Source organism: Benincasa hispida, chromosome 6 (genome assembly GCF_009727055.1).
Source record: "Benincasa hispida cultivar B227 chromosome 6, ASM972705v1, whole genome shotgun sequence".
In the NCBI taxonomy this organism is placed as follows: Eukaryota; Viridiplantae; Streptophyta; class Magnoliopsida; order Cucurbitales; family Cucurbitaceae; genus Benincasa; species Benincasa hispida.
In genome coordinates, this window is record NC_052354.1 from 19,358,806 (window position 1) to 19,366,966 (window position 8,161).

An 8,161-nucleotide genomic window follows, 5' to 3' on the forward strand; every position below is an offset into this window, starting at 1 on the left:
ATACTCATCCTATATTTTTATAGACTTTGTAGGTAAGGACACAGTGTAGATGGCAGAATTGGACGTCGCTCAAATGGCCAACCATCAAACTCACTATTCTAGACACATGCATTTTGTACCACCACGCCAATGTTTTATGGATCCTGGTGTTTTGATAAATAAACTTTTTATATAGATTTATATCTAATTAATAAAATTTAGATATGTTCTTTGAAATTTTCACCAAAACTCATCTCATGAAAGAAAAAGTCTAAGTATGCATGTCCTAGCGGTCGGATCATAATGTGTAAGGATCCAGTCGTTACAGTTGTCCACTCAAGTTTCCCTAATGGAATTCAAGTGTAAATTCCTCTGAGTTTCTTGGTAAGTCTAGGGTCGAACACAGGGACTTGTGAAAATAGTTATCTTGGTAATATTTAAGAAACTTTGTGGTAACCAAGTAAATAATAATTTTGGGTGTGTTGTTGCATTGATGAAAAAGAAGTAAATAAAGGCGGCGGATTTGAGAAAGATAGTTTCATTGATAGATGAAATGAGTATGCGATGAACGGGTTTAGAAGGTCTTTTAGTTAGCGTTTCAGGAGTGCGTCAAACCTTGCGATCATGTTACAACCATGCACAATAAGTCATTTCCCAATGTAAATGTGATGCTCCTAAGTCTAGGACGCGTGTGTTGAATGCAAAATGTCCATAGAGCTTATTCCTAAATATCTACTTTTGTCCTATGCGTTGATGCAAAATACATGAAACCAAGGTGACCACATACAATCATACTTTATTACTAAGATGCATGCGATGCGTTAATGACAAATAGTGCTCATTCCTAAGTGCTTATCTCCCTTTTATGTGTTCTAATCTGGTTCTTCCAAACCTAGATTCTGACCTGACTTTCCCAAGTCTAGATTACGTCTTTAGACTACCCTCCCAAGAATCCCTAATAGACGAACGAAGCATACATAAACAAAGTAATCGCAAAGATGATGATTCCCTTCTTATGCTAGCTAACTACTTCTCTACCCATTCAACTAATTTAGCTACACATGCTTAAATAACAGAGCATGAACAGATATAGAGAAAGACATCCCATTCTTATAACTGAGTTAAGTACAAAATGATAATTGAAAATAAAGGTAGAGAGCCTGGTAGCAATTCCTTGCTGATCGAGGCTTTTTACACTTAATCTCTATTCTGATCTACAAATGTTCTCGTTTCCGCAGGCGTCGGCCCTCTCTCTGTCTTGGAGATTTCGGTGCTTTCCCAAGCTTGCCGGAATAATCTATCGACACACCTTCTTCCTCGCGTCTGCCTTAAAATGGAAGAAAACCATGGACAGAGGTGTGAACTTGTAAGTGATGAAGTAATCGACTGCTTAACCCCTTCTCTGAAGAATGTACTTGGTATTTATAGAGTTTCTATAGTGAAAGGGGCCTTCTCTCTCCTGGTTGTACAGATGAGATAGCTTTAATTCCTAACTGATGCATCGGATAATTGTCACCGATAAAGCTAAATGTACTTTGTGACCGTTATCGGCTATCAACTTAATTTGTATCCAGCTGCCATCAGCTTTTTGTCCAATCTATCTTAATTATCCTTTCACCCAGATGTGCCACCATGTTGCGCCGACGAAGTTACGATGATTCTTCTTGGGCGAATGTTTGTGAGCACGATCAACGCAAAGTCTTGCGGTGAAGTTGCGCTCGACCAGTGCATTCCTATGATCGCAATCTATGTATTGCGTTAAAGCATATTCTGCACAAAAATATAAAGATCAACTGCTCTAATGCGTTGGACACGTGCGACTGCAATATTATAGAATTTATGCTTAATGGACGCAATTTAACATATTTCATCAACGCAATCCAACATTGTTTAAGAACTTAGTAATTATGGAGGAGAGTTGCACCGCAATACAGACTGACAAAGATTTTGAATCAATAAAGTTATCTGAATGATCAACACAGTGAACTAAGCCATCCTTGGAAGAACCACTCGTGTTGGAGTTGAAGGTGCTACCAGCGTTTACTTAATAGGCAATGACACTTTACCAGCCATAATCTCTGCCTCGCTGAGCAAAGAAAATGAGGAAGCACTTATTCAGATCCTCAAGAAATATGTGAAAGACTTGGGATGGACCTTAGCAGACATTCGAGGGATTAGTCCCTCGTATTGCATGAACAAGATCCGTTTAAAGAGGGCAAAATAGGATCCATAGAGAGGCAGTGTAGTCTAAACCCTGCCATAGGGGAGGTTTTCATGAAAGAAATTGTGAAGTGGCTTGATGCAGGTGTCATTTACCCCATATCTGATAGCAGCTGGGTAAGCCTAGAGCAGTGTGTTCCAAAGAAAGGGGGTATGACCGTCGTCACCAACAGCAAGAATGAATTAATTTCAACTAGAACAACTACGGGGTGGAGGATATGCATGTCGGAAGCTAAATTTGGCCACAAAGAAGGACCATTTCCCACTACCGTTTGTTGATCAAATGTTGGATCGGCTTGTAGGGAATGAATTCTTTTGCTTTCTTGACGGCTATTTAGGGTACAACCAGATTGCGATTGCGCCAGAAGATCAAGACAAGACAATGTTCACATGCCCATTCGGCACATTTGCATTCTATCACATGCCATTTGGACTCTATAAAGCACCAGGCACCTTCCAAAGGTGTATGATGGCCATCTTCACAAATTCCTTGGAAGAGTCAGTCGAGGTGTTCATGGATAACTTTTCGGTTTTTGGTAACACCTAGAAATCTTGTTTATCAAATTTGGAAAGAGTTTTGAAGAGATGCGTAGAAACGAAATTCGTTTTGAACTGGGAGAAATGCCATTTTATGGTAGAAGACGGAATAGTGTTGGGTCACAAGATATCGAAGGAACGATTGGAAGTGGATGTTGGACAAAAAATTGATGGGATGGGGTGTGCACACAATCATGTGTTATACATGGTTTAAGCTATGCGTTTATGCCCATGCATCAAAGGTCATGCGTCAGAATGAAAATTCGTTAATCTAGTATGCAATGATCACGCGTTTCTATCACAAGTTTTCTTATGCTCGCGCCAAGTATAGATTGCGAATGCAAGTTTCTCGGGTAATCCGACGTCCAACACAGGGACTTGTCACTCAATAATGCTTGTGAAGCAATGAGTTTGAGGCGATGAATAAAAAAAAAAGAAGAAGTTTAATGGATTTACACACTACTCCTACTCCTAACTAAATAGATTGAACAATAGAAGACTTGCGATGAGAATGGGTAGGTACACAACAACCATTAACACATAGAAATGTTTATTATCTTAAATTGCTCGAATAATCCCAGCTCGTCATAACTAACGCATCGCACACCTCTCGGTGGTCAGCCGTATGACTATATCTCTATAGTGCATGGTTGTGTCGACCATACGATTGTGTCTATCTCTAGGAACAATGCATACTTTGCTTTAGTGCATACCATCTCTTACGTTCTCAGGCAGTTAGACAAGGCTATTTAACTTATAGACAAGCATTACAACAACCCATAGACAAGCGTTGCTATAGCCTTTCACCAAGCAAAAACGATTAACTCACTAATCACACAACGCACACCTCTCGATGGGTTGCTACATGGGTCCTATCTCTAGGCTACACGATTAAGTATGTGATCGCCTTTGATAAATAAACACTGAAGAATAACAATGATAGAGAAAAAAATGATGAAGAAGACGACAAGGAAGGAATCAAGAAATGCATTGATTACAAAATGTCTTAATATCTTAAGCTAAAATGTAATACAATACAGAGGTTAGAGGAGAAATGAAGGACTCTGCATCAAGGCTGCTGGTGGTGCCATGGATGAATGGTGGAGATGTCTCTATCGAGCTCTATCTCCAGCGAAAGCTCCGGTCGTCACTCAGTCTTGTTTGTGGAGGTGAAGAATTCTCACTGAAAATCTTGCTCAAGCTCTCATCTATGATCGCAAACCTCTTCCTTGAGGCAGAAGTTCGGATTTTTTGAAATGAAGGTCCAAGAGGTCGTCACTCAGTCTTTAATTTATAGAGTTAAACACCAACAACAATCATGATTCTGTTATGTCTCACTGCTGCTTTTGTCGCGGTATGGGCATTGTCACATCATCTTATCTTGTCGATACTCCCAAGGTATGCTTCCGAGCTTGATTCAACTGAAGTATCAACACGTTCTACCCATCTTGCCATCTTCTATTATTGCTATCGCTCCGTGGCTGCAATCTCCAAGTGATTATCGCATTCGCTTGATCACTACAACTTCCATTTGTTGGACGCATTTGATCACCGCAATTTCCACGCGATGGACGCATGCGATCACTGCATGCATTCATCTATACAATAGCTGTTTTTTAGTGCATGTGTTTGTCTTTGCAATCACCTAGCTTCTGCGCATGCATTTGATTGCGAGTGCTTATTTCCAACGTACGCGTTTGATTCCTGCAATAGATATAAAAATAGGCACTTTGGCCCGAAGTAACGCATAATATTGGGTCAGTGGGGATTTATGTGCTAATCGACGCAAAACTCAATTTTTCACAAATTCTAAGTATTATCACCGGGTTTTCTATTTGTTAGCCCTCATAATTCTAAATAAAAGGCTTATAATAACTGGCATTTATGCTAGTTATCACACCCCCAAACTTAGAATCATGCTTGTCCTCAAGCATGCGTCATACTTAAGAAATTCTTACCTCACCTTCTGTTGTTTCTTTGCGATGACCAGCCTCTTAGAATATAATTAACTTGTACCTCTAACCATGGCCGCAATGCTCTCCTCAAGAGATATTTTCTAAGTTGAAATTCGGCAAGCCTTTGCTCAAAAACTTTTTATTCATTCTCCACAACTTTGCATTTAGCTCTTGAGAATGTGTTCATTCAAAACAATTCAAGATTATACGATTACTTATTCGAATGCGACGTTGAACCTGGTTACGCTTTTCGTTTTGGCTTACCCCCATGTGTGTCATGCGGGCATCAAACTTTGGTTGCGTTCCATATTCAACTCAATTCATGTCATGCTTAATTTGACTTGCGCCCCGAAAGAGGAGTTGTGCTTATGCGTTGATCCTGGTGACTTACCTTCATTTTGGCTTGCCCCCACACGTGTCATGCAGACATCCAACTACGGGTAAATGCCTTTCATAACTTAACTCTTATCAACATGGGTTTCCCCGTTGTGTTGACAGTGGATTTGTTATTTTCAAAATTCTTTTTTTTTTAAGGGAATGACCACCATGTAGATGCAATTCTCCGAGACCGCTGCCACTCCCAAACTTAGAGGTTGGCAGTGTTCGCACCGCAAGCTAAAAACAAACTCAACAGAAATGTGATAACAAATGTTTGAGCAAGCGTTTGCACACAATAAAACTTAGACTTTCAAAATTTGAAGAAACTATTAAAAGTATGGAGATCTTTGCGATACTAGTTAGAGGATGCGATGAATTTTTTGTACCATCATAGATGCATCGTAAAAGACTGTAATCGGACAAGGAAAATTTCAAAAGAATAAAGCATAAAAGATAACAAGAAAAGAACCTTAAGTAGAATAACGCGTGCGACAATGCGTTGGAATTCATGTTGATGAAGCCATGCTTTGAAGGATGTGGAGGATTCTTCCATTTTAACTGTGCACCATGGAAAGTTATTGTCGCACCTACAAGGAGCAAACACACCACAACCAAGGTAGCAGCTGCATATCCAAAATAACAATAAAAATAAACTAAAGTAAGAAAGCAAGGTAAAGATAGTGTAGAAGACGTCCCTAGAGAAATTGGAGTGTTGTCACCACAAGGATTCTCCCACGCAGGAGCTGGTTCTCAACTGTTTGGGTCAAGGGGCTTGCCTTGACCATGGAGCTTCCAACAATTGTTGGACGCATGATGCGCCTAAGACTGCTTCCAGCTCATGCGACAGATAGCCTTTCTATCTCGAGGTCAATATTTGACTTTCGACGCATCGCCTATACTTCAAATATCATTTGCAGCTTGGTCGCACAATCTACAATACGCCTAAGATTGAAAGGGTTCCTGTGAAAACATAAAACTTCACAAAACATTAGCTGCCAAATCCTCGGCAATGGCGCCAAAAACTTGTTGGACAAAAAATTGATGGGATAGGGTGTGCACGCAATCATGAGTTATACATGATTTAAGCTATGCGTTTACGCCCATACATCAGAGGTCATGCGTCGGAATGAAAATGCGTTAATCTAGTTTGCAATGACCATGCTTTCCTATTACAAGTTTTCTTACGCTCGCGCTAAGTATAACGCGAATGCAAGTTTCTCGGGTAATTCGAGGTCCAACACAGGGACTTGTCACTCAATAATGCTTGTGAAGAAATGAGTTTGAGGTGATGAATAAAAAAAAAAAAGAAGAAGTTTAATCGATTTACACACTACTCCTACTCCTAACTAAACAGATTGAACAATAGAAGACTTGCGATGAGAATGGGTAGATACACAACAACCATTAACACATAGTAATGTTTATTATCTTAAATTGCTTGAGTAATCCTAGCTCGTCATACTAACGCATCGCACACCTCTCGATGGTCAGCCGCATGACTATATCTCTATAGTGCATGGTTGCGTCAAGCATAAGATCGTGCCTATCTCTAGGAACAATGCATACTTTGCTTTAGTGCATTCCATCTCTTACCTTCTCAGGCAGTTAGACGCGGCTATTTAACTTATAGACAAGCATTGCAACAACGCATAGACAAGCGTTGCTACAGCCTTTCACCAAGCAAAAAGGATTAACTCACTATACTCGCACAACGCACACCTCTAAATGGGTTGCTACATGCGTCCTATCTCTAGGCTACACGATTAAGTATGCGATCGCCTTTAATAAATAAACGCTGAAGAATAACAATGATAGAGATAAAGATGATGAAGAAGATGGCAAGGAAGGAATCAAGATATGCATTGATTACAAAATGTCTTAATATATTAAGATAAAATGTAATACAATATATAAGTTGGAAGAGAAATGAAGGACTCTGCGTCAAGGTTGTCAGTGGTGCCATGGATGAATGGTGGAGATGTCTCTCTCGAGTTCTATCTCCGATGAAAGCTTCGGTTGTCACTCGGTCTGGTTTGTGGAGGTGAAGAATTCTTATTGAAAATCTTGCTCAAGCTCTCATCGGTGATCGCAAGCCTCTACCTTGAGGCAGAAGTTCGGATGTTTTGAAATGAAGGTCCAAGGGGCTATTTATAGAGTTAAACGCCGACAGCTATCATGATTGTGTTATGTCTCACTGCTGCTTTTGTCGTGGTATGGGCATTGTCACATCGTCTTATCTTGTCGATACTCCCAAGGTATTCGTTCGAGCTTGATTTAGCTGAAGTATCAACGTGTTCTACCCATTTTGCCATCTTCTATTATGGCTATCGCTTCGTGGCCACAATCTCCAAGTGATTATCGCATTCGCTTGATCACTGCAACTTCCATTCGATGGATGCATTCAATCACCACAACTTCCAGCGATGGACGCATGCGATCTCCGCATGCATTCGTCTATGCAATAGCTCAGTTTTTAGTGCATGCGTTTGTCTTTATGTTCGCCTAGCTTTAGTGCATGCGTTTGATTGCGAGTGCTTATTTCCAACGGATGCGTTTGATTCCTGGGATAGCTACAAAAATAAACACTTCGGCACGGAGTAATGCATAATATTGTGTCAGTGAGGATTTAGGTGCTAATCGACGCAAAACTCAAATTTTCACAAATTCTAAGTATTATCATCGCATTTTCTACTTGTTAGCCCTCATAATTCTAAATAAAAAGGCTCTTAATAACTTGCATTTATGCCAGTTATCAGTGGATCAAGAAAAAATTGACACAATTGCCACGTTACCACCACCAGTCAATGTGAAAACACTTAGGAGTTTTCTAGGACATGCGGGGTTCTATCGAAGATTCATCCGCAACTTTTCTCAAATCGCAAGACCCCTAAGTGAGCTCCTCGAGATTGATCACGAATACGAATTTAATGACGCATGCGCTGAAGCATTTCACATGCTCAGAAATGCGCTCATCACTGCACCAATTCTAGTTGTGCCCGACTGGACATAACTGTTTGCGCTAATGTGCGACGCAAATGGATATGTAGTGGGCGTAGTCTTGCGTCAGCGAAAAGACAAAGTTTTGAATCCTA